This window comes from Tinamus guttatus, unplaced genomic scaffold (genome assembly GCF_059628265.1).
Source record: "Tinamus guttatus ecotype Peru unplaced genomic scaffold, ASM5962826v1 Tinamus_guttatus_pri_ptg000311l, whole genome shotgun sequence".
Lineage (NCBI taxonomy): Eukaryota > Metazoa > Chordata > Aves > Tinamiformes > Tinamidae > Tinamus > Tinamus guttatus.
In genome coordinates, this window is record NW_028288845.1 from 330110 (window position 1) to 356771 (window position 26662).

Sequence of the window (26662 nt, forward strand, 5' to 3'; positions counted from 1 at the left end):
TAGTTTAACAGTCTGCCAGAAGCCTAATGCTCACAATCACATTTCACCACTGCAGTACCTCTAAGCAGCTCCTAGGAAGCAGCAACGTGAAGATAAGACCCTTACTGTCCAAGGGCACAAAAGGATAGCAAACCAAGAATAAGTACTGCAGCCTGAGCATATGCTTGCACATTTTTGATAGAGAAAATAGCTGATGTGTTCATTCATTTTCAGAAGTCTTACAGACATCCAGAAGACATTAAATTCCAATTTCACTTCCCTCAAAAACTTTAAAACAGTTTGAAATGTATTATATAGGCATATATAGAAGCAGAAACATAGGTAGTATCAGTTTTAGTCGTAGCAAGGAGCAGCATGAGTAGGGCTGCTCCAGGAGGGAAGAGGATCCAGAAGCCAAGAGAGACCATCGCAACACCATGACCATGTCCTCCTGAATGCACAGACAACCTCCAGGTCACAGCACTCTGGTGGTGCAAGCAGAGCAGGGGGTGACAGGTCCCATCAACAGTCTTGCAATCATCAGGCAAATACAAGGTCACATGCAAGGTCAAACCAGAAACCTTTATCTTTTTCATATTCTAAGAGTAGAAAACGGATCCAAAAGTAATGACTGTCCTTCACAGATGCAGTAAGCTTCCACCTAAATTGTGTTCAGATGCAACCTGCTTCACAGGACTATACTGATAAAGGCACATACCAGAATGCTGCACAGGGATGCAAATCATTTAGAGTTTATACTTTCTGGTTAAGGGGTACTCTTTTTCTTCCAAAGTCCAGTCAGAGCTGGAAATAAGGACAAAAGGCCATCTGAATATATTTACTTGGGTAGGATCATAACAATGGAAATTCTAAAGCTGATCCACTATTAACATCTTATTTATTGCCTTTACTTTGCAATTGAAGTTTATTTACCAAGAATCCTATACCAGCGGGTAGCCCCTAAGTTTGAAATAAAGTATCTTTAATTGCATATTGTCCTTGATGGTTCATTGTAGTAGTGTCCTAGAATGTAACACTCAAATCACCTCCTTGAGATAGAGTGACTCACAGTATGACTCACTGCATATTTTCTTTCATAAAAGGACTGCAATATACTCATTCCATGTTTCAAGTTTTCTAATATGCTAAGATACGCACACTGCATAGTCACCACTTTGCAAGTTGATTTACTATCTTACTACCATATAAACCGTTTAGAGCTCTCAAAAAAACTTTGAAGGCTTTAATGTCTTTCTCTAACATTTGCTTTGGAACTAATATTTGATTAAATTAAAACATAATTAAAGTCTGAAATGAATCATGTACATATTCTCTACATTAGACACAGATCTATCTGCATACCATAAAAGACCATTGACGTGGCAGGGTGCCATTTGATTCAGTTTCATTAAAGCATGTCCCAGTGAGATTTGTCTCTTTCCAGTTCTCTCCCAATACAGGTTATATTTGTCCTCTGTATCAAGTACCTAAAGGGTTAAATAGATTTTATTACCTGAGGAAGATAATGCATGAAAAATACGTAATTAGTGGTAGTCAGTTCACAAAACAATTCCTTTGCCTTGTCCCCACCTCCACTCACACTGATTATAAGACATTTTTGCTCTTGAGTTTTATTCCTGAATGTGAGAAGCATCCTTTAGTGCCCAAGACCCATCATTAACCATCTTCCCCTACAGGTGTTCTCTACTCATTCACAGGTATTTTGCTCAGAGGGAAGTCACCAAAGCATAGCAGAGTTCATAACGATCAGTTAATTTTAATTAATTTTCTCTACGGAAAGCTAACTTAAAGATGTAACTAGGACAATTACGGCATTTTTAGGGGAGAACAACAGGATGCCATTTTCTTATTAGAGGTATTTTTCAGAGGGGCTTCCCTGATTAAAGTCACTGACCTTTGTTGACTCTGTATCGGTACAGAGCACAAAGCTCATCTGTGGTAAAAAGCAGCATTGTTGCCTGCCACAGACATTTTACAGACACAATTTTAAAGTAGAAGAGGAAGGAGGTGACTTGACAATTTATAATCAAGAGAGAGCCTATAAACAAGGAAAGAAAAGAAGAATTTCCTCACTACAATCTTCCTGTGCTGTCTTTGAAAGGACTTTCTGATGATAATAAGAATTAAATGATTATGAGTGAATAGGAGATTTAAAAACTACCTTTTCTTTTATCAAAGATGTTTCATGATGGGTCAGATCTGTAATTGCTTGTTCAGAGTAATAACTGGTATTCTTTGCCTGCTTCCCAAAATGAGAGACACCCAAAAAGAAATGTGAGGGGGTCTCACTTAGTCACTGAATAAGCCTTTCGTATCACAAACATGGTCATCCTATTTTAGTCAACCAAAACCTGGGATTTGGCTGAAGATTAACCAGGTTAGCTATTTATCCAATCTAAGCCTCCTTTTCACAGTTTGACAGCTGATTTGATATGCAGTATATCATAGATAACTATCTTGTTATAGCTAAATGAAATGTGCAATAGGAAACGTTCATTAATACCATTATCATTAATTGCTTCTCACCTGAATCTCACTGCTGCAGAGACTCTTCAGACTAAATGACAGCTTGCAGCTGGCCTTTTTTAAAGTAGAATTTTAATTTTAATAACACTCACAAATTCCAAATCAATTGTAAAGGGCCAAATCCTGCTCTCTTGCTAACTTTAATATTAAGATAACAGACTATAGAATCACTCTGCTTTAAATGTAGTGCAAAATTATATCCATGCATCTTCATGTTTAAATGGAAGAACACACTGAAATTTGTTTCAGTTTGCCTTTTACGGGACACAGCTCTGGAGGTCCATAGACGCTTGAACTCCCATTAATCAGCAGCAGAGTCACATACATAAAACCCCTCCTTCACAGAGTCTCTCACTTCTAGCCTCACCTACCCACCACTAACCCATCCGTGCTCAGCCGTGCTCCGCTGGCGAGGTCCTGGCATGGCTTGGCAACTGAGTTACACCAACGGACTGCAGCCAAGGATCTGGCCCCAAGAACGCACAGGTGTGTCTGGGATGGTCATGCACCAGGTCCTGCATGTTCCATGGCCTTTACACCTTCAGTTGCACCTGCAGTGCTGCTAAGCTGTCAGGCTGCAACATAAAACAGCCCAGTAATTGGAATAGCAGCTGGCTTGTGACCCATTAAGACTCCCTCACTCTGCCCCCAGATTGTTTCCAAGGGTCTCAGTGAAACACTTTGGGAAAGGACAAGCAAAGGAAACCACAGGAGTCACGCTAAAACCCTGGAATACAGAATTATTCATTTTTACCAGTGCTGAATGAGTCCTTCAATTACAATAGCTATTGGACTCCCAGGCAGAATGCAAAAAGGTTAAGCAGTATTTTCCCATCCAGAAAGCTACATCCAGCCTGAATGAAAGCAACTGGAAGTTTTGATCCAACTTGTAGGATTAAGTATCTCCTAGACAGATGAATTGACTCTACAATATATTACTGTTTCTATTTTAACAATTTTTTTCTATTAATTAGTACTAATTACTAGTAATACTTCACTCATGAAAGAGATTTACACTAGAGTTGACTCCAGAGAACTTTTGTCTTTGTCAGCGTATTAATATTGGTTTAACTTCTCTAATGCAATATAAAACAGAGAGTCTGCTGCAGCAAAGAAAGCACAGTTAATCATCCAGCTGGTAAAGTCCTATACAACAGAGAATTATATTTAGAATAGCCATTTCAAGAAAGTGAAATGTCCACTTGCAAAAGTTTTAACAAAGATTGTTAAAGAACTGGTAGGTGCTAGCAGACAGTAAATTCTCCATGTGTGTATTTCATACACATGCATGTTAAGGAAAAGAGTGTCTTTTAATCCTGTAGGACTTCTCCACTGAACTTCAGACTAGAAACTATCAGTGTTTTCTTAACTTTGCAGCTTCAACTGAGGAGCGAGCAGAGAGAGAGTGTACTGACCTACACACAACTCTTCTTTCCCCCAAAATCCCACCCTAGATCTATAAAAGTCAAAGCATTTACTGTGTATGTAAATCACACAGGCTAGTCAGCTTTTCCAATTGAGAAACACTACACTGAGGTGCAAGCAAAATACAACTTAAAGTCTGAAATTTGCTAGGTAGTGCACAATATGCTCTTTTAGACTCAATAAGCAAATCTAGTCCTACAAATATAAGTGTGCCTCACACACAAGCACTATTCTTTCTAATGAAAAAAACAATAATGAAAACCCTTTCCTCTAATAAAATTACTAGTAAAAACAAACATTAATGGCAGGCTTTATAACTAATTCTGCTGCCCTCCTGCTGTCCTCTGCACCTGCTGACTGTCTGGCATAGTCTGCCTCCTGCCTCGTCCAGCTGTTTCCAATGATACTTCACTTGGCAATGCTTTATAACAGCAAGAGTTCTGGGACATTGCTTCTCTTCCAAGTATGCTCAGTGTGAAACTGCACTTCTTAATCCTTAGAATACATAAAGGAAACCCGATTCACCTGTTCTCCTCCTGTTGGCCCAACCATCTAGCACATTAGAAGCACTTTGCAGTGCCACATTCTCCCAGATCAGTAGTAAACACAGCGGAGTCCATCACAAAAGAATCCTGCCTAAACAACTCTGAATCCTGTTATTCTTCTGGTTTCCACCTCATCCTCACTGCCACGATGCATGTAATTGAAGAAAGAAAAACATAACTTGGCTTCTTAGGCTTCGTCAATCCCTAGGCACCATAAGAATTAATTGGCCAGGCGGTTTGCACAACCCAAGAGAGCAGGAAACCTTGAAACAGTAAATTTATAGCAGACTGTGTACTAACAAAGAGGGCAAAGGGAATAGTGAGATACACGGTGAGTGTATTTAAGTGTAGGATAAGGGCAGTCAGAACTCTGCACCTGAGTGAGAAAGATAGTTCAGGTAAATGTTGAAATTATCCATCAAATGCAGTCCCTGGATGTCTGTGTCATTTCCTTACTGACTGTAGATGACAGAGTACGTCCTTAATTCATCAGGGAGACAGTCTGCCTCTGTACAACTCTGTTTTTATTTCAGCCAAAGCCAGTGAGACACTGGGCTTCCTGCCACCTAGCAATACGAAACATATATTACAGGGGCAAATAATCAGTTTAGCATAAAGAGCATTTTCTGCCTTCACTTTCCTAATCCATATTTACTACTTTGAAAGCCTAATTCTTCCCATTTTCCTGCCAATATTTGCATGACCACAGCTGTCTTTCCTGACATGGGGTGAATTACATGAAAATAAAGAATGACCATATAAAAATGATATGAACTACACTACAACTGCACAAGACCCACATTACTAGCAACTCTTCCCCATTCCTGAATACAAGACATGGACTGTCTTTGATTTCCCCACTCGGCTGATATAGCATAATCCCAAACCCATTCTAAGCACCAGGAACCCTCCCTGGGCTTCAATGTGGTTCAGAGCATGGGTAAGGAAGGAAAAATTATCACAATTAATTACAAAGTTTTTACTATTCAACAAAGAAACATTTGAAGTTGCTACTAAATTTCCCTCTTGAAAAGATTCCTATTGACAGCTGAGAGAAGCAAGCAGTTACAGTTCTCATAATACATTAAATACATAAAGCTAAGCAAATGTCTTCACAGAAGTGTCAAGGCAGACATTGTAGTAAACTAGGAAGTCCTACTATCCCTCCTGGGTCTTCAGTAAGGACTCATTCACAGAACAGCCCAAATTTCTCTGTATTACAGTAGAATTATCAAGTATTGCTCTGACAGCAATTAAGTCTCCTGTAAGCATTTCTGATCAGACTTTAGCCAATTTCATCATAATGAACAAAAATAACTGATTAATGATCCACAGGCAAGCAGTCTGCTGGCAGACCATTTTGGGGGACTTTCCCTGGTTTGGGGAAAGAGAAATCTCCTTTGTTTCGAAGCACAGAACCAAGTCACAGATTCACAACCAGACTCACATTTTAAAAGCTCCATGTTGGGAGTGTTTGGCTTTGGGGTTTTAGTTTAACTCAGCATAAATCCAGAGTTTACTTGCAAATGGCATACTAAGGCTTAGATTTCATACCATATTATAAATTGCAGAACATTGGGATTTGTAGGTTTCATTTGTCTCTGATTTTGAATCAGTATCATGGACATGACAGCACAAAACTCTGTTTATTACTTACAATTAAGGAATTTCTTCAATCACAAACAATGAACACCAAAAAAATAAATATTATAAATTACATACTGATGAAATCATATTTCCCAACACTGCTTGGGTACTTATATGCTACAACATTTTCTTTTTGCAATGCTTATGTTTAACGTTTACTTGTAGCAGTTACTAAGTGTACTTTTCTACATAAATTAAGTATTGTGGGACGAATGGTCAGTTTATTTGTAGGGTCTTTCCTCCCAGAAATGTTACCATAAAAATAACCTTATCTTGGATGTATCCCTTTTATAAACACAACAGGATTGGGAAAGCATTCCAGGACATATATCTGTCACTGTAGCTAGTATCACCCTATAACTCTCTTTAGCTAAAATCCCTCTCTAATCAGAGAGGGTGATGGATTTGTTCTGATGGCACTGGAAGGTGATTGTGCAAGTGACAGATGTCGAAAACATCATCTTTTCCAAACTTGTTCTTCACTGCTTGGATTAGATAAAAGAGCCTAATTGAACGTTGAGCTCACTTAACGCCTTTGTAAGGAAGAAGGTATAATTTTAAGATCTATTCTGCATTCTTGCAGAAGGAAGTTTGAGCTTTGGTATTCAGAAAGAAATGAAGCTAAGCTTCATTTTCTATCTTATTGTTAGGGAAAAAAGAATGTTAATTTAACCTACTAGATTTGGCACACTGGGTAGAAAAAGATGATGGCTTGAAAGAAGATGAGGCAGAAGTATGACCATCAGCCAGGCCCCCCAGGTCCAAAGGCTGCCTGCAGCACACAGCTCCCTGCAGCACTATGCAAGGGCACACGCTGAACGGAGCTAAGGACTTTCCATCTGCTTGACTGCCCATGACCACAAATCAGGAGAGGAGCCCAGGCAGGGCTTCCCTTCCACTGTTTGGTCACAGCAGGATGAAGGGCTGTGAAGGAAAGAAAAGGAAGATCTATAAAGTTGGTTTCGAGGCAGTCGCAGGAGACAAAAGGATATCAGTTTAGTGCCTTTGTTCTTCAGTGCAGTTCTGCACGGCGCCTCAGAAATTCCTATTGACATCCCAGTCACACAAGCAGGCACTTCAGGTACATATGGCACAAATGCGATGTTCCCTTTTTTATGAGTAACATTTACCCACAGGGCTTGGATCTCCTATAAAGTAGCATTTAACAGTACTCTCAAGGGCTCTCTTATCAGCAAGGAGAAAAATATACTTGTAACTTGCCTGTTTCTACATTCTGCATTAAAAAGAATGCCGTGCTCCAGTCAAACAAGAGGTAAATAGATATTTCTCCATCATCTCATTGTTAGCTGTTACTGAATGATAAAATTCAGCAGCATGACCACAACAAAGATTAAGGAAAATAAATAAATAAGTAAAAGACAAGAACACATGTTGTCTGAACCAACAATAGGTCTTGAATTGCTACAGTAGAATGGGAGCAAAGGACTTGATTATAGATTCTGCGTGGAAGATTTTAATTCATCAGGCTTTGAGGTAGAAAGAGAACAAACATTTCTACAGATGGATTGGGGTAGAGAGGGAAAGAGAAAATATGAGAAGTCTGCACAAGAAAATAAATAGCCTGTACTCAGTCATCAACTTTATATTAGGTCTGGCAGACAAATAGTCTTGTTTTATTTTTCAGTTACCAGACAAGCTCATTTATGGAATAACATGAGCCTTGCTTTCCTGCAGTTTTTACCATGATAGAAAACTAACTAGAGAAAACTGGCAGATGCAGTTTTTATCAATAAAGCTTTGCTTAGAGGAGTTGAAAATCTTTTCCTTTCATGCTTTCAAGCTCTCATTGTATACAATTGTTTTTCTGATCCCAAGAAGCTTTCCCTGCCAACACAGTCCAGCCTCATTGTGGAATAAGAGCAGACATTGATAGGCAGGGACCACAAGGGAGGCTGTGGCAGCTCTGGGCCCCTCTCCCCCAGCAGGGTTTTGCTGCTCAGCCTGTAAGGGTCACCTGAGCATAGCTTAAAGGATCTGGAAAGGAGAGGATATCTGAAGGCCAAATATGTAAAAAATGCAAGCCCTTTGCCATTCTTTTATGAACCTCTCCCATCAAATAAAATAGATTCAACACTGTTTGTTTCCAAATGTGCTGGAAATGAAAATAACTGCAGTTATTGAAGCTGCGGGAGGTACAATGGATATTTCAGCTGTAACGAGATGGGAATGCCCGTTCAAAGGTTCCCTTCAAGCTCTTTATAGCAGCCAAATCCTCAAAAGAAAACATACTTTGTTAACTTTCATTTGAATACACCCTGCTCCAGCCAGACAGCCCACTTAAAATGACACAGTGGTAGTAAATTGTTCTACTGATTGGTTAGCCAGAGTTTAACAGCTTGAGCTTATCAGGAAGGTGATAGGAACAAAAGTGCTGGGCATATCATCATTCAGACAAGGTCCCCTTCCACTCTCCCTGAACCTCTGAGGTGAAGGCCTTTAATTCCTCTTTGCGGTAAAAGACGTGTCACAAAAACACTGGGAGATGGACAAAGGCCACCCAGAAGGGATCTTATTTGACCAGCCTTACATATTAGCATCCCACAAGAAGCATTCTTAAAGCCAAGGGTTTCCATAGATATATTTGCGTATGTGTCTGTGTTTTTACAAGAAAGTGTTTGCCTCAAATAGTCCCTTATGAAGTAGAAACAACAGGAGATACACTTCTCAAGATATTTCTGATGTCCACCAACTCAAATATGATGAGAAACCCACATTTCCTGTTATTTTATTCTGAGAAATGGCCCCCAAGGCACTAAAATGCCTATGAAGCTATTGAGGGCCAGATTCTCACAAGCACTCAGCACACTCTTGAATGGAGATTCAAAAAAGGTTCAGTTTCTGTTTTCTGGCCAATCCATTTATGCTGCTGAAACCCCTCCAAAGCTTATGCCCAGGACTTCAGCATTTCCCAGTATCTACAAGCTGATCAGAAACAGTTGTAGGCTTTGGTTATTTCTGTTTGATATTATAGTCAACCTTTGAATAACTGCCTTTAAAGAAATAAGTAAATAAACATACTTCCAGTCTAGCCAAGAGCCTTTTGTTAACGTCAACCTCTTCCATGATGTACAAGACTGAAAATGGAGGACAACACCTCAAAGGCAACTGTGATTGTTACATGAAGGAGCAACAACACTCAATTACCCAGTTAAATTGCCTGCCAAAAGACTGTGGAAATTGCTGTTCAAACATACATATAATCAGACTGGCAATGGGAAGTGCAGAGGTGCAGTAATGGAGGATGGCCTTACAAGAAAACAAAATCCACAGATATCAGTTGGTAAAACAGGCCCAAAACCAAAAGGACAAAGGAGATCATAGGCTATGAAAGGGCTGGAAAAATAGACATTCAGTACATCTCAATATTGCTGTTCATTTAATGTCTTGAAACAAAATACAATAAAAAAATCCACCATCCATATGAGAACTCTCAGTAGTATTAGGTATGATGAGCTCAAACATAGGAGCATCCTGGATCATCTTAGGATGTTGTAATACTAAGCTCTTTGCATGATTTGAGACTCAGATAGAGAACCCATGCTCCAGATGTTAAAATTAGGCACTAATTTCCCCCATTTAACTCAGCTTCCTATGTTTCTCTAGATTGCTTTGTCACAATATTAAAATCAAAACTATAGCCCCCAGTAAAATCTGATGGTAACAAATTTTCAGAGTCTCAGAATTTCAGACTAATCTTTCCAACCTTCATACATGATGAGCATGTCACTGAAAATTAAACTTCACCACAGATCCTGGCTATACCAATAGAACAAAAGTTAACCCTTAATTGGTGGTAAAATTTCTTCATGTATAAACCACTCAAATCAAAATTCTTCAGAGATAAATCTGTTGTCTCAGTTTTAAAAAGGGGGCATCCAAAGCACTTAATGTCAAGTGCAATGCTATTTTCCTAAGTGCACAATTATTTGCTTAAGTAAACAGGAGGAAGAATTACAACTGATATTTACCAATGTTTTACTTAGACCTCATCAAGAGAGTCAGTGTAGCGTTTACTGTATATTCTAAGTCAAGTAGCCTGATCTACAGCAGTGCATCGCTGTGGATACAGACAGTGACTCAGATCCTCAGGTCCTGTGCACAGGACCGAAATTCTGTGTAAATACAGAACTACAACATGCACAGGGGCAGATTCAGCTCTGTTTGTACCTTGTGGGAAGTCAGCTATGTTGAGTTACAACAGCTGTACAGCTTGCTTCACAAACAGGAACACTATATTTATGACAGATCTTTACACTTCCCCGTATGATTGCTTTCCCTCATTTAAGTGCTGCATTGATGCTGAATTTCAAGTTTTAAATGAGATCTCTGGACAAGTATCTTCTCTCTGAGTGTATGCTTGTCTAAACAAGAAGAATTAAGTCCCAAAGGAGCTTATAGAAAGCCCATTTCCAAATTACCGAGAACTCAGTGAAGAACCAATTAGTGTCCTCTTCAGAATGATTAGGCTTAAAATAAGCAATTGATGCCCACCAGCAGGACAGTGCTGAGGACAGCATGACACAGAAGCTCTCAGTTTTTGTAGGATAGGATGACTATGCTCATCTAAACTGGTTCTACACTAATATACACAGCAAGATGAACAAACAGGAGTTAGAGATCTCTCTGCAGCTGCAGAGCACTTACCAGGATCACAGATGTGGTGAGATAGCTTGTACAACTGGAGTTCTACAAAGGATGAATATAGGCTCTTCAGGAAGGAGAAGATGACAAGGAAGAGTTGCCTTTTATGTGAGAGAACAATAAGGATACATGGAGCTCTACCCTGAGATAGATGATGAGCCAGCTGAGAACTTACAGGTCAGAATAAGAAGGTAGACCAACATCCATGATGTTGTGGTGGATATCTGCTAAAGACCACCTGATCAGAAAGACATAAGAGGCTTTTTTAAGTCAAACACAGGAAGCCTCATATTCACGGACCCTGGTCCTTGTAGCGCACTTTAAACACCCTGATATCAGCTAGAAGGGCACAAAGAGAGCACAGACAACCCAAGAGATTTCTGATATCTGCTGACGAGAGCTTTCTGCTGCAGGCAACCAAGGAGCCAACAATGAGAGGTACTCTTATGGCATCAAAAACAAGGAAGAACTATTTGAGAACAGTGGAACATGTAGCCCAGATGCTGTGGAGCCTCCATCCTTAGAGATATTCAAACCCTAACTAGACAGAGTCCTGCACAACCACTTTAGGTACTCCTGCTCTGAGCATGGGGTTGGACTAGATGATCTCCAGAGGTCCTTTTCAATCTCTACTGTGCCGTGAAAATGTTTCCACAAGGCATACAAATAAACTCAACTGTAAAATGTCAAGGCCCTGTGTATATTTACTAAGGATTTATTTACTTAGGGTTTCCCCTTGATGCTGTCATTAGCTTCTCACCAAAATAAATACAAGTTAAGAAGGAATCTCATGAGTTATAATTAACAGTAATGACTTGTTATAAAACTATAATGCAGAAAATGCTGTGGGTAAGCAGAAAATAAAAGCTTTTCTTTCCCATGCACTTCCAGTGTCTGTCCATTAAGTATGTATGTTTACATTCACATACAGATCTTTATCTACTTTAAAGGTATTGATCTCTGCTTTATAGATCATTTGCTTATAATTGCTGGCAAAATCTAAAAACAAGGCTTCCCTGTATTTCTCTTTTACTCATTTTGAGCAATCTTCCAACTCACCACTGCGCCTATACCCCTTCTTTGTTTCTGCCTTCTTTCTTTCACATTTTTGTTCTTCCCAGTGTGCAAATCCCAGCCAGGTGACTCTTGTGATAACTGCAACCCATCTGAAAAGAAACCAGCAGCCACAGGTCAATTGGTTCAGTCTAAAGACAGTCATTCTATGTAAAATTTGGCAGAAACTAGCATAATTTGTTTTTCCTCTTTTTTTTTTTTTTTTTTTTTTTTTTACTGAGGTGGGGGGAAGGCTGAAAGGAGTAAGGATGAATCCAAACTTGGGGGGGGGGGGGGTCAGAAGAATCTCTAGGACTTATTTACTGAGGTCTAAAAAATGCAAAACTCCTTGTTTAACTATTCCAATTTCTGACTTAGCCAATCCTGCTGAGTATCAAACCAGGGTACCTCAGGTAAAAGAAAGAGACACAAACTGGTTCTAAAAGTCATTACAGTAACAAACTGGTTACAGGTCTATAACCAACACTCTCCTAAGAAAAGGACAACTCATTCCAAAACTGTACAGTAACATTTAGGATAAAATTGCTAGGAAGAGTAGGAGTATAAATAAAAAACTGCTAGACCTTGACCATTGTAGTATATGCAGTGTCTGTAATTAATCCTCCAATAATTTGAACTCTTCATTGCAGATGTTCACAAGCAATTTGATTTATTTTCCCAAGCTATTAAACACATTTAAATACTCTTATTTTATTGTCGTTTTTTTCGCCCCCTGCCCCCCCCCCCACTCCTGAAACACTGATATGAATCGTATGGACAAAGTAAACAGAGTACTCTGTTAGTTTCTCTTTTTATAAATGAGCCATAAAATTTTCCATTAATCAGCCTTGCTTCCCTAGGGGCCAGGCTGCATTGTTGAGGTTTCCTTTTCCATTTCTGATCCCTGTTTTGTTGAGGAGATTACAAAAAAAAGTCACAATGCAGTAACCCCAAAAGAATAGGCTTTTGAAAAACCACCCTCCTCTCCAGAGCCTTTCAACAGGGCTGGAGTTTTGCTCCAAGTGCTGGAGAACTGTGAATTTAAACACTATTTTCATCCTTTATCTTTTAGTAAAATAGCTGTGCTATCATGGCTCCTCCACCTCCCATCCAGAGGACATGGTGTTGCCATTCATTTAAGTTACTACAAGTTCCTTAGAACAATAAAAAGACCCTTTGGGGTCTCCTGGGCTAAGCATCTACAACCAGAGAAATAATGAAATAGAGAGAGAATTTACTGGGAAGCTGGCATTTCGGAGCTCTGCTTCTTGTTAATTCCCGAGGAAGGTGTCAGTTCTGACGGTGCTCGAATTTATCTGGAGGGCATATCCTTTTAAAACACGGCAGGAGGAAACACACATCTAGCGTACCTGTCACTCTGCACCGCGTGCCGGCTGCGTGTGCGGGGCCAGGCGGTCACTGCGCGTCAGCTTCCCGAAGAGCCAGCTCTCCATCCGAGACAGCCAGCGGAGCACCTGGGAGGGCAAGAGGGAGGAAAGCCACAGCTCCACACAGCGCACAACAGCAAGTAGGCAACCCATCCCAGGTGCTGCAGGCTTTCTAATTGCACTTGATATATTTGTTATGATAAGTAATAGGCTCATGGGGAAAACAAATACCTCACAGAACACAGAAGCATTGGAGGCTGGTGTAAAATAGCGCTCCACTACAAAATCCACAGACCTATGCATGTTTAGATGCTTGTAGATCTGGCCTCTAGCTGCCATGGATTCAGCTATCACCTGAGAGCCAATACCTTTGCCTTTTATGTGCTAGATAATTTAATGCAAACTTTTCAGCTCTTCCCATCCCCACTTAAAACTCAGACTTTTATGTTGCCTCTTCTGCTTTCCTAGTCTTCCACTCTGTCATATGTCTAGAGGGAAACAACATAAGCTCCTTGCAGGGATATATTTTTAGCAGAGCAGCTTATTTAGCATGCAAACCAAATACATAATCAAAGTGTTTTTTTTTTTTTTAAAGGGAAAGTCATCTCAAGGTTGAGCTAAAAGCCAAACAGCTTTATCTCACCAAAGTCTTAGCTAAGTGCTGTGGTGTAGAGCTGTATGTGTAAGACAAAACTGCTTTCTCCAGTGAGGCTCTGTTGATCTATGATCTAATCTAGCCTCTTTAAATAAGCTTTTGAGTGTGTAACTAAGAATCCCCTTTATCTGTTATTAATGTCTCATTTTGTTATCACTGCAAGCAATTTAAATGTAGTAGTCATATTTGATAAATTCCTCTACAGATTCTTTCTCCCAGAATAACATATGACAATTGTAAAGGATTTTTTTTTCCTCTCTCTCTATTCTTGTGAGCTCAGCAGTACTCTTACCACCACCAGCGTGCACATAAAACACTGAAATGTCTGGACATGCATGCAATGTGACTCACTCACACCTAGGGAACAAGTTCTCATTCAGAGACTACAGAAGTGTGAGTTTCTTGAATCACTGATTTTATTAGTACAAACATGCTGAACTTTACTAACATACTTCTTGATTTTATTGGTGTACCTTACTTTATAAGTCTTAAAGGCCCTGGCAGTTTTTCCAAGTTTAATTGAATTGAGCTAAAAATAAATAACACACACACACACACCACACACACAAAAAAACCTGACAACATCATAAAAGGAATTTTTCCTAATATCTCTCATATTAGTCATGGCTGACCTCAGAAAGTACCTGCCACATAACCTGGTTCTTTCTCATGGGTGTTCATTTGTTCTTATCCAAAGCCAAATCTTACCACAGCTCTGATTGCACTTCAGTCTGAGCTGTGGGAAATGTCTTGAATTTTCACATACTGTGAGGGAAGCCCTGTGTCCTGTCTGAAACCTAAAGCAATGCTCATTATGCATATTTGCATTGACTTCTGTGTCACCCAGGAAAACTGTTCTTAAAAGAGAGCAAATAAAGGCTGCTGAGAAACAATTAGCTGCCTTGGGAACAGTACCTGCCAAGTCAGCTCTTAATTCATGCATCCAGTTGCTACAGAATTTGATCTACTCAAAGCACATTGCATCCGACTTCTCCTCTTGCATCCAAGAGCTGCTTATTTTTTTTTCCTCTGTACAAAAATATTGTAATAGTTGCATCGCCCCTTTCTAAATCTTCCAGATCTAGGAAAGAAACACTTTTTTTTTTTCCTCATACTTCTAGAATGACAGATAGTTAGCTCTATAGTGAGGAAAATAATTGAAGAGATACAAGTTAGGCACATAGCTCTATTCTTGCTTAAACAAAAATGCTTGATAAAGAATTTTATTCTCTCCTTTAACTGCCTTATATGCAATAGACTTTATCTTACAATTGTTCAGCACGTTTTATGTTGATGAGAATTTTTTGTGCTAGTTCAGAAACACTAAAGCAAGTTTTGACGTCTCTGTTAACAAGGAAGTGTCTCTGGATAATTTCAGTCCAAGCTCCCATTCTTCCCTCCAGCAATTTAGTACAAAACTGGTTGGGTTGTAGGATTCAGAGGCCTTGTGCCAAGACAGTGACCAAAACCAGCTCTGAAGCCAGTTAAACAAACATAACAGTTGTAGAACGTGTAGAATGAAACAAAATCCAGTCCTATGACTTCGTATTTGCAGATCAAAACTATCCCAATGTTAACTGGAATTATTTTTTTTAGGAAACCCATTAGAAAATTGTCTATGAGCTGTAATTCAGCATTGTCTGTTTTTCCTTTACCAATAGTGAAGGAGAAATTCACATACATGCACATACACATAACCCTATATGTCCATGTAGACTCAAGCACGACGGAGAAAACATGGATTCAAAGAGAACACACGTACATCATCAACAAATCAGAGAGCTTTAAAACCAAAACTGACTTGTTCTTCCCATCCCTCCATAGCTACAGTTCTTTATATAGCGTTTAACATTTTAAAGAGATCTTCTTAGCCCTTACTTCATAATGCTGAGTGTTATTAATTGCAGCATAAATGTTCCAATCTCAGTGTAATGTTTCACCAACATGCAATACATTGAAAAACAGTAAAGAAACTACTAAAACAATACATTTCTTTAATGCAAGTTACTCTGTCTGCTGTTTTAAAAATAAGTTCCAGCTAATTCCTTCCTAATATATAAACTGTGAGTAGTAGAGAATATAATGTGGGTCACAGCATGCACTCCTGAAGCAAGTCTTAGTAAAAGGCTCAAGGATATAGCTAATTTTTCATGGTAGTCACCCATGAAGTGAATTCTTTACCACTATGTTTTCCCTCCTCCTTCTAAATCTATTTTGTAACTGTAAAAAGGCTCCTTCATTGTCCTTTTGCTTCCGGTAACAATTTGAAATCTTTTGTGCCTTGCTCTGTTAACTGAGTGCACAACCTTTGCAATGCCAAGGGTCTTTCTAAAAAAATATGCCCGAAACCTTCATATCATTTGCATCTCATTCTAAATACATTTACACAGCATTTTAATCAAGGAAAATGCAAATGCAGTTATAGCTTTCTACATATATATATATATATATACACACACACACACATATAAATAGAGTTCTTATAAGGCACTCAGCAAAACATACAGACCTCAGGGCTGAAGAGGAAAAAAGTATTAGAGAGAAGATTGCTAGCATGTCTCGGAAACCCAGCTAATTAATGACTGGCTTCACATACAGTTATTATTGTTTAAAGTTATTTAAGAGCTTGTAGTATTTTGATTTAATCAATTTTATGACAGAAAAAGTCTGTCTGCAAGTACCCACACAGTGGCTCACACATATAGCAGATCACACATTGCAGATTTCTTACTCAGTTCTGGATTGATGCCATCCGGCAGGTTCTTCCTGGGGTAGAGTCACTCCATAACACCTGGATACTTGCGACATACTTGACAGATCTCAGATGAGTCCTGTCCTTGAATTTTAAAGTTTTGCTGAAAGTATGAGTGAAGATAGCCAGGCATCTATTGCATATGCTCTGATGCCACAATATGGTCAATTTAAGTCTCGTTTCCTTGAAATAAGTTGGTAAGAGAGAAGGGATCATAATAAGGAAGTACCAATAGTTGAGGAACTTTGTAAAGAGAGCTTTGTCCATCTCAAAACAATATCTGTCCTACTGGAAGGAAATAAATAAGTACATAATCAGGTAACTAGTACGTGTCCCTGCTACGCTAGGCACAAAGATGATGATTTTAATATGCAAGCTCCATTAATATCTGCCTCAATCTAGCAAGTAACACCGAGTTGCAATGAGTATTTGTAAAATGTTTTGTGATTTCTAGGTGAAAAGCATCTTAAAAATACCCTGCTGCCAGGGTCACATAACTTTAGATAAAGGTCAAATACCAAAATGTCTCACCTTTGCTTTTAGAAGAAGCTCCGAAGTATAAGGTTTTCCACGAACCTCGTGGAAGATACAGAAACCTCTGAATAAGACTTTGCAGATATAAATTGCTTTAAAAGAAAAAAACCCTTTAAAATAATGACAAATTCTTGATTATTATTAATACTATATCAACACGAATAAGCTTTAGGATAAAACAGCATTTTAAGCCATGAAAGGTCACACTGGTCTTGATAACTGTACTTGCCATCTTGGTTTATTTGTATTTTATACCAGTCTGACTGTACCTTATAAAGAGCATTTATATTTTTCTAAATAAAAATGTGAATGTGATTTTATATTTACATAAAACCTAAGCAAATAAGAAAATGTGTAAATCTCTGTGATTTACAGGAATAGGTTTACGCTTTGAAATTCCTTACAAGAGATGTTGTCCAACAAAAACCAGATTAAAAATTAAAATTTTTTTTGTTTAGTGATTAGTAAATAACAATTTGCTGTGTTATTACTATTTGGTAACCAGTGTGCAGCATAGGCTTTGCTATGAGAGGCTAGTGTCCAAAAAAAAGCATTTTAAGATTGATAGAACAAAATATAGCTCAGCTTCTCAAGGCTTATAACAAAAATATTATGACCTGGAGGGAAAGGATTTGTAACACGAGCAGATTAAGTTCAAAGATTCCGGGGAAAAATCATCATCATAATAATAATAAAATCACCTGCTTAATAAAGACATAACAATTTCTACCAAAAAAAAAAAAAAAAAAAAAAAAGAAAGAAATCACACTCACTCACTCTGTAAATGAAGAAATAACAAAACAGCAGCATCAAAAAAAGCAAAATTGTTGTCTTCAGTAGCACTGTGATGCCATAAGGACATAAGGCAGGTCATATTTGTCAGAATTTCTCTTCTTTCCCCAGGGAATATGAAACATCAACTGCATGATCACGTGCCTCGGGGAGCAGTATTACTGCTTGGATCAATCATCCTTTTTACCACCTGAATGAGAAGACTACATTTTCAGGACTCAGTAAAATCAAAAATGAATTCCTACATATGCACAGCACAATATCTGAGAGCATTATCACTACGAGTGAAGAGGTAGGTACTATTCAGAAGAAACACAATTGTCATTTGCATTAATTCTGAATGCTTCATCAAATTAAATTTTCTATAACAAAGCAGAAGCAGAAAACTGGATCTTTTCTTCTCTGTAACCTAATCAGTTGTGAATTTGTAATTTACAGAATTATGTTTCTGAAATAAACACTAGTTTTATTCTGCTGTACTGTATTTCCAAAATTAATATTTTTTCCCAAAAATTTAATTTGTTTTTAAGTTATTTTCATGGCTAGCACTCTACTACAAGTGTGTATTCTTCATCTCCTCATCTTGTTCTGATCTGATAATTACCTTAGAAAAATGCTATATAAATTATTTTCATTCATTTCTGCAATATGGTCTAATTCCTTTGGGGAATCACCAAACTTCAACCGTGGGATATATCACAGCTTAGGTTATACCTAAATCAACTCTTTTGTAGCAGAAAGAATTAAAATGTCAACTAAAAAGCCTAAATTCCTTTCACATACCTTGCTATCCATATGCTTCACTTGAAACATTATTTTTTTTTACAAAATCCTGATCATCTTACCATGTTTTCCTTAATTTATTAAAGAATAACAAATACTAAGCAAGCTATAGCACAGAACATTGGTTCTGAACTCAAGAAGCTTATGCTGACAAATACCATGAGTATATATGACTCCATACGTAAATAAACTCCATTTTAAAAAATAAACACATCTAAAGCCTGTTATTAATTATTTTGGCCTTCCTATTTTCTTCCTAGATAGAGAAAATGTATCACCAATAATATTTTAAAGCCGTCATTTAATGTTCCATCAAACATCACCACACATTTCAGTTTCCAAGCATTTCAACAGTTATACAGTTGTTATTTATGGTGCTGGCTAGTAGCTTTATAGGTTGATTACCAGAAAGGGAATAGGACCTGGGTGTTTTTTTGGCCTCTACCTCTTCAAAATGAAAACAGAACAAAATTGGTATAAATAAAGAGGCAAACATTCCCCATGCTTTTGCTTAGTTTACGTTGTTTTTCTTTCAGGTTCTCTTCCATGGACTCCCACTAAAAACATGTCTCTACGGAGCATCTATTAAGCCTAAACTGACAAATTACTGGTGGCCTTTTGCTTCCTGTTTTTAACCATTTTAATTCTTCTATTATGTCAACCATTAAAATATTCTTTCCATATTTATACACTGGTGTCAGGTCTAATAAAGCCACAGAATACTGAAGTAGGATTGGATTATTTCTTGCTTAACGGCTTTCCATTGTAAAGTGTTTAAGTATGTACAGATTCAAAAATAATAGCACTGTAGCACATTTATCAAATTTTAATTGTAAATAAAAATGTCAAGTCGTCATCTGACAAACAAAAATACATTATGTCTATTAAGTAAAAACCCTTTAACAGCAAGGAATAATTATTCCAGTTTAAGGAAACATACCAATATTGCATTTGAACATCAGCAGACCATCATTAACACGTAAATAAAGTTATAATCCAAAAAAGGGAAAAAAAATCAGATAAATTGTTTAAAAGAAATGGTGTAGTACCAGAAACACAAACACATAGGCATAGGTTAGAGAAGCAAAAAGGATGACTTGTGTTTAGTATTGATAAAGAATCAAAACAATCATATTATAAATGCTCATTAAAAAAAAAAGATACCTTCGCTCCTTAGGAAATATATCCAGCTTGCAATGTGAAATTGATTTTTTTTTTCTTCCTTGTTATGGAGGATGAAAGACCAAAGCATCTGGTGTCCTACACAATCGGTCTGTTCATAATGCTGAAAAGTTGAGCACTTAGAGGTGAAAGTAGGTAAGAGGCTTTTCTCTTATTTCCTATTTTTGCAGACCTGTAAAACTGAAAGGATTAAAACTTTAGATCCATTGATTATATGTCTGGGGAAAATCCCGGAACAGTGCATTTAGTACCCCTCTTCTTTATAAAGAGAAAGTCACAATGACTTATTCTGTCTAGAGAAATAAGAAATAAGAGAATCTTCCAGGAAAATCTTCAAAACATGAGGCTAAAATCTTAATATAGACAACTTTTGGATTTCTGTTCCCATTGTAAGTAAACAGCAGAGGTGTTAATTGCAGACTACAGTTCACTATAAAGGCTCCACGCTACAGAGCCCTCAGTACTTAGTTTTTTTGTTTCTCATGAAAGGCACATTTTTTTCAGCTAAAAATTCCTTCTCTAACCCCTCCATCCCACTCGGAATTCAGTTACGTCTAATCTGCTGCTGTGCTGGCTAACGTACAGGGGCTGTTGGCAGGTAGTGAATACAAAATCATTTTAATGGGAAAAGCCCTGGGAAGGGCAGCAAAAGTTTGGGGCATTTACAGTTTTACAATGATGTACAGGAGCCAGGGCTCCATCACTGGAGCTCGCTAGAATGAAACCATTTGCATGAGTATTTTCAAGTTAACAGTCTGCTAAATAAACAAGATCATCTAAATAACAGAACACAGTCAGTTTCATCCCCAAGTTGAAAGGCATGAGCAGTATCAGTAGAACTTGATGGGAAGGTAAACCAGATGAAACTGTTCATAACAGTAAGAAGCAAAGAGAAGAGATTGCTAGACAAGAAAGATTTGACATATTACATAGTTTATACGAACATGAATTTAACCTCAACCTAATGCAGAGCAAGTTTTGCACAGAACAGGTTTTATAGAAGATGGTAAATTTATCTGGTCATCTGTAATACTTACCATGTCCTGAACAATGGCTCTAAGTGATAACAACTTGGTGACAAGTTTAAAGAAAATGGATTAAATTCACCACTTCCCAGTGAAATCCATAGAAAGCTCTCCTCTTCAAAAGAAGCTACAGTAAGCCATTGATTAGCAAGTGTATCTGCTCATAACAACACTATTCTAGAACAACTTTTAAAAATCAAGATTATAAATAAAAATTATATTCTGGAGAATGAGCTGGAGAAGAAACATGACAGTTAAGAAAGAAAAATAATAATACTTTAAAAAATCCTTCATTATCTCTTTGATAAAAGTCTGCCATGAGTCTGCTATTTCACATTCATTCCTTCCCAGTCATTGACCTAATCAATGGCACCCCAGATACCTGTTTATCTTGTTTTATTCTACTTTGTTCTTCTCCATGGAATTGATCTCTCAACTGTTTCATGTAGCAGAACCATTATTTTCAATCCAGCATCTGCAAAAAAATCTGCAAGTAGGTAAAAATAAACAAAATAATAATAAAAGGGCACCTCTTGCTAAAAAACATGCATTCATTTGATGGCAAGGTTTTATAAAGGAAAACAATGGCATATAGGGCCAAACTCTGCTGAATTCTTTTGAAAAACCCACTTCTGAACCAAGAAGGATGTTGTCTTTACGTAGACCCTATCTAGGCCTTGGTAAACATACAGTCAGAGGCTTTCTGCTGTGTTCACAGTATGACAGTCTCGTAAGCATTGAGAAGGCCAAAGCCTTTCTTGCTCAGAAGTTACAAAATTCATAGGAGGTTGGATCAGAGACCTGAGGTCACCTCCCACCTGAACTATCACAAACTGTCTTCTCTATTAGACTATTCCAATTTTATGTTAGTGTACTTGCATCACTCTGCAATTCAATTACCCTGGGCTAACAGCAGAGATGCAAAAGAGGATGAACACAGAAATCTAGAGCAAGTGACACTCAATACATGATTACAAAAGTGATCACAATTAGAGGAAAAAAAATCACCCCCTAAACAAAGTATTTTCAAAAAGAAGCAATAAGAAGAGTATTAGGTTTTGAGACTTGGGAAGCACTTCCTACTTACTGTTTTAAAGAATATTGCAGCCTTCTAGCATCAGCAGCAGAGGCAAAAATATCTCAAAGCATCTCCTCCCTTTCCACAATAACTTTTTCACAGCAGCGCGGGGATAAAATAATGACTATCTCACCCCCCTGCTGCCAGCTCTTACCCATTTTGCTATGCCATTGTAAGCATTTGGCAGCCATCCAACAAAACAGAACTGAAAGTGATTTAGCTGAAAAATAAACTAGGGATTTCTGCCAGTCTATCTTTAAACCAGATCAATTCCCTGGTCAGGTTCACCTCTTTCGTGTGCAAGAGTAGCACAGTCATTAATACAAAAGCGAAGACTACACAGATTGTATTATTATCCAGCTTCTAGTTACAGCCTCGGGCTCCCAAAAGACACAATAGGGTGTTTTGAGTAGTAAGACAGGGGGAGGATTCTATCACTGAACTAAGACCCGGTCTCACTCACACTAGCTGCACACCAACATGCTGCTCTTAATTTTTAGCCCTATAAAAGAAAAATCAAGACCAATGAGTTAATGAAGTGTCAGGTGAAAAAACAGCTAAACATGTCAAAACACCGAAAATTTTTTTCTCCCAGAAGAGAAAGAATCAGCAGTTCACCAGAAATGGCATATGTCTGATGATCATTACTTCCTATTTAGAAAAAGAAAATATCCTCCCACCCTTCCACCTCTTATCCTTTCCTGGCTATCATGACAAATGATAAATGATATATGTTACCAAAGATTTTGAAATACATACAATAATCCCTCTGGTTCAGGCATATTTACCGCATTTTCAAAGATGGAAACAATTTAGGCAACTCTTATATAGCTGAACCCCAAGATCCCTGAATCATAAGAACTATTCACTGGCTTTTAACCATAAAGATCAAATCCAAATCCTACTTGTGTTTAAACAGCATTTTATTATCTTCCTTCTCTTCATTAACTTTTCATTTCACATCATGTTTTTTACCTATTCTGTGTGAGCATGGTTCTGCAATTAATTTTGCAGTTTTGTTCATGTTTGTCCCCCAGCCTATAATCATATATAGAGTGCATGTCTCTGTAAAAAACGAGATAACAGGGTTGACAGACGTCAGTAATACACAGTACAGGCATAGAATCCAAGCACCCAGACTGTTAAATAATTTTATAAAAACAATAAAAGTTATATAACCTCACTGCAAAATGAGTTTTAATCTGCAATAGATATGCTCTTTCTGGATTTAGTCCTTTTATTAAGAATTCAAAAAAAATTAAGTGTATAATCAAACTCAAGTTTTGCATCATAAAAAGGGCTAGTTCCTTTCTCTGTGTAGATCAGCAGAGCTGAACCGTATTGTGTATCATTACACTTACCTACATCAGTTGAAGATCTGTGAACAGAGGGAAAATAATCTCACAGCTAAGACACCAGCCTAAGAATGGGGAGTTCAGAACTGGTTCCCAGCTGTGTAACTTCTTTATGAGCTTAGAGTGGGAATCCTCCGATTTCTCTATATGCTATTTCTACCCCCACAAAAAGGAAACACAACTTTTCGGCACAGTGTTCTTAAATTGTAACAACAGTGACTTTACCTTCCCAAAGGCTTACAAAAGCAGTATAAACATGCTGTTCACATGCTCTTTCCTTTAGCAATCTGGTTGCTGCAGTCTAATCCAAAAACCTCCTTCCTTTATACAGTGATCCTCCCTCAAAAGAGATTTCTAATAAAGGCGATCAAAGAATTTACCCAAGTTAATTTTCAACCTATGAAATTTTGAAATGGAAAGGACTCTACAGTCAGGATGGAAATTGTGCAATTACTGTCTTTGTTGAGTTTCCTCACTGGTTAACACTTCAGGAAGTTCATCTTCTGGTCCTACTCTTCGACTTCCTTCAAATAGCTTGTTTTGACTACCCAATTTCTTTTTAGCTATCAGATTTCTTCTGACAGATGAAATCTTTTCACCTGAAAGACGTAGCCATCAAACATCACTTAAAGTTTCGACTCTCTCAGATTTCAGAAGGCTAAACTAATACTGCTACTTACTCTGTATCCTGGAAAGCTAGTAAATTTAAGTTGCACCTTCCTTCACTGGTCAGAAAGGCATCAGGAAATTATAATTATTGGGTCCTTATGCCAGGACTTTTTCTTATGACTAAGGGCCAAGAAAAGATCTTTACTGTCAAAGTTCCCAGATAAACTAATCTCTGAGCTTTAATTTATGCTATTCTTAGAGCTTTTTCTCTCCCTTTACTAAAACATTATCAACAGTGAATCATCCCAACTGGAAAAGAGCAGATCGCCACGAAGCCTTGATAATAAACAGTCAAGTGATCTACCTTGAACAGATTGTTAAAAAGCAGCTGGCCTGAAGTTGCTCACACAGAAATAAATGAACAATATGAAAAAGTAAACAAGCAAATTACAGCAAAAGATGCTTGAAACACTTGCACAAAAAAACAGTCAATCTGATAGATATCTGCTGTCAATGTCCCTCAATTTCATCACTGCAGTATATTCTATTACTTCAGCATGAAAAACAATTAGGCTTCCAAAGTAATTTGTACATACCTCGGTAACCTTCTACTAATCTGCAAGGTCTGGGAATCAAGCTGAGCTCTCACTACAGGACCAGGATAAAAGGAGAAATTACTTAATGATTGCAAAGATTAGCTAGAGCATTAGAGACAAATGGACAGCTGAACACTGTGGCTCTGCTTTGAGCACTACAAGTTATGTAACATACCAAGCATCTATAGGACAATAAAGGAAACGTGACTTTCATACCTCTTAATGACGTTAAACCCAAATAGATTTCAAAGAATGGTTGAGATTTCCCGTATGTCATAACAATAACTTTAGATTATCCATAAAGAATTCACAAACCTGTTTTTCAAAAAGTACCAAAGATTTTTTCCTAAAAGGTAGACACGTATCAATTTAGCTACAGGTGAAAGACTTGCTCATCTTTCCAGATGTATCTGCAGATAACAGTGATTTATTTTGCTGTAGAATAATCTGGCCCAGTGAGGTGAAGTCAACATTTTATTACTTTTTTTTTTCTAAAAAAATAAAAAAATAATAAAAGCAATTCACTGCAACACAGCAGGCACCCCTAAGAATAAAGCAACCAAGCAAAGCTGTAAGTCATTCCAACCTTTAGGTAAACAAGCATGATTAAAGCCTAGGAACAAAACTACATGAAAACAATTCTTGAAGGAAACAAACTGAAAATTGTACTCAGTTCGATAGTTTTCCCTCTGATAGAAAGGAAATGTAGCTTTTTGGTTCACCAATTTTCTTTGTCATGACAGACTTTAAATAATTCTCTCCAACTTTCCAGAACTTCATCCAACTACTTCATTAGGGGTATTTCAAGGCTAGCCTATTCAACCCTAAAGCCTTTTTGGAAAAATCAAAGGCAGTAAAAGACTATGCAAAAAAAAAAAAAAAAAAAAAAAAAAAAAGTCTGTTGTCTTTTCCAGAATCCCCCAAAAGCAGAAAGGGTACAGAGCTCCCTCCGGCACTGCAGGGGATTCGCACAAGGTGCCACAGCCTTCCTGCCCTCCTGCACACCCCTCCAGGGTGGGCATGCTGGAAGATGATCCCAAGCAGAAAAAGGAGACTGCCTGTCTCAACAGCTAGGCATCAAGATAAAATTGTTGCCTATTTTCCAGGAAAACTCACAAAGCATTTTAGAATGATTGAAATGACTTTGCTTGGGGCATTATTGCTGGAAAAATAGATTAACAGATCTCCCCAGGAAAAAAGGTCTGCAGTCTCTTCCTGACTATACCACAGGCTTGTTTGTCTGCTTAGTTAAGTTATTCAAATTATCTTTGCTTGACTTATTTTATTGTTCAGATATGGATCGAGATGCTGCCAAGCCACATCACTAGTATCAAAGGTCTCTGATTTTCTTGTATGGAAAACATTGTGGAAATGCAAAATACAAGTTTTTTTTCACTGAGCAGCAAAAATGTATTTTATTTCTTTGAGCACGCAACAGAGGAAGAGTCAAATGCAGCTCCAGAAAATAGAAAGAACTCTAAAGAAAATAATCCAATTCAGCAATGAAGGTTTGCTCATGTCCAAAACCATGGATCCAACAAATTAAACTCCTTTGCTGAAGAGTTTTGAAATACATACTTAGGTTATGTTGAAAAAAGCTACAATCTCACTTGAGGTTGTTTCAAATGAACATTTAATTCAGATTTAATTAGAAACATGAATGCCAAGTGATCATCATAAATTTGCTGAGGGAGGCCCCAACCAGCAGCTGTAGCACCAGGGCATGCAAAGAACTTGAATAAGTACAATAGGGTAATGATGTTGTGCAGAGCTCTTTGATAAGCCTATACCAAATCAGTCAATCTACAAACAATAATGCTTTTTACCCCCAAAATATTCATCATTAAAAGAGTTTTTTTTTTTTTTTTTTTTTTTTTTTTCTTCCAGAGGGCAGGGGATCAACCTACCCCTTCTGGTGAGGTAGTTGACACTCTTGATCAAGCATATTTCTCACGGTACATCATGAATAACAACCGGTTTCTCAACTCTCATAAATGATGATATGGGAAGGCAGCAAGAATTGAGGAGGGCTCTCAACACAGTTGAGCTGATGCA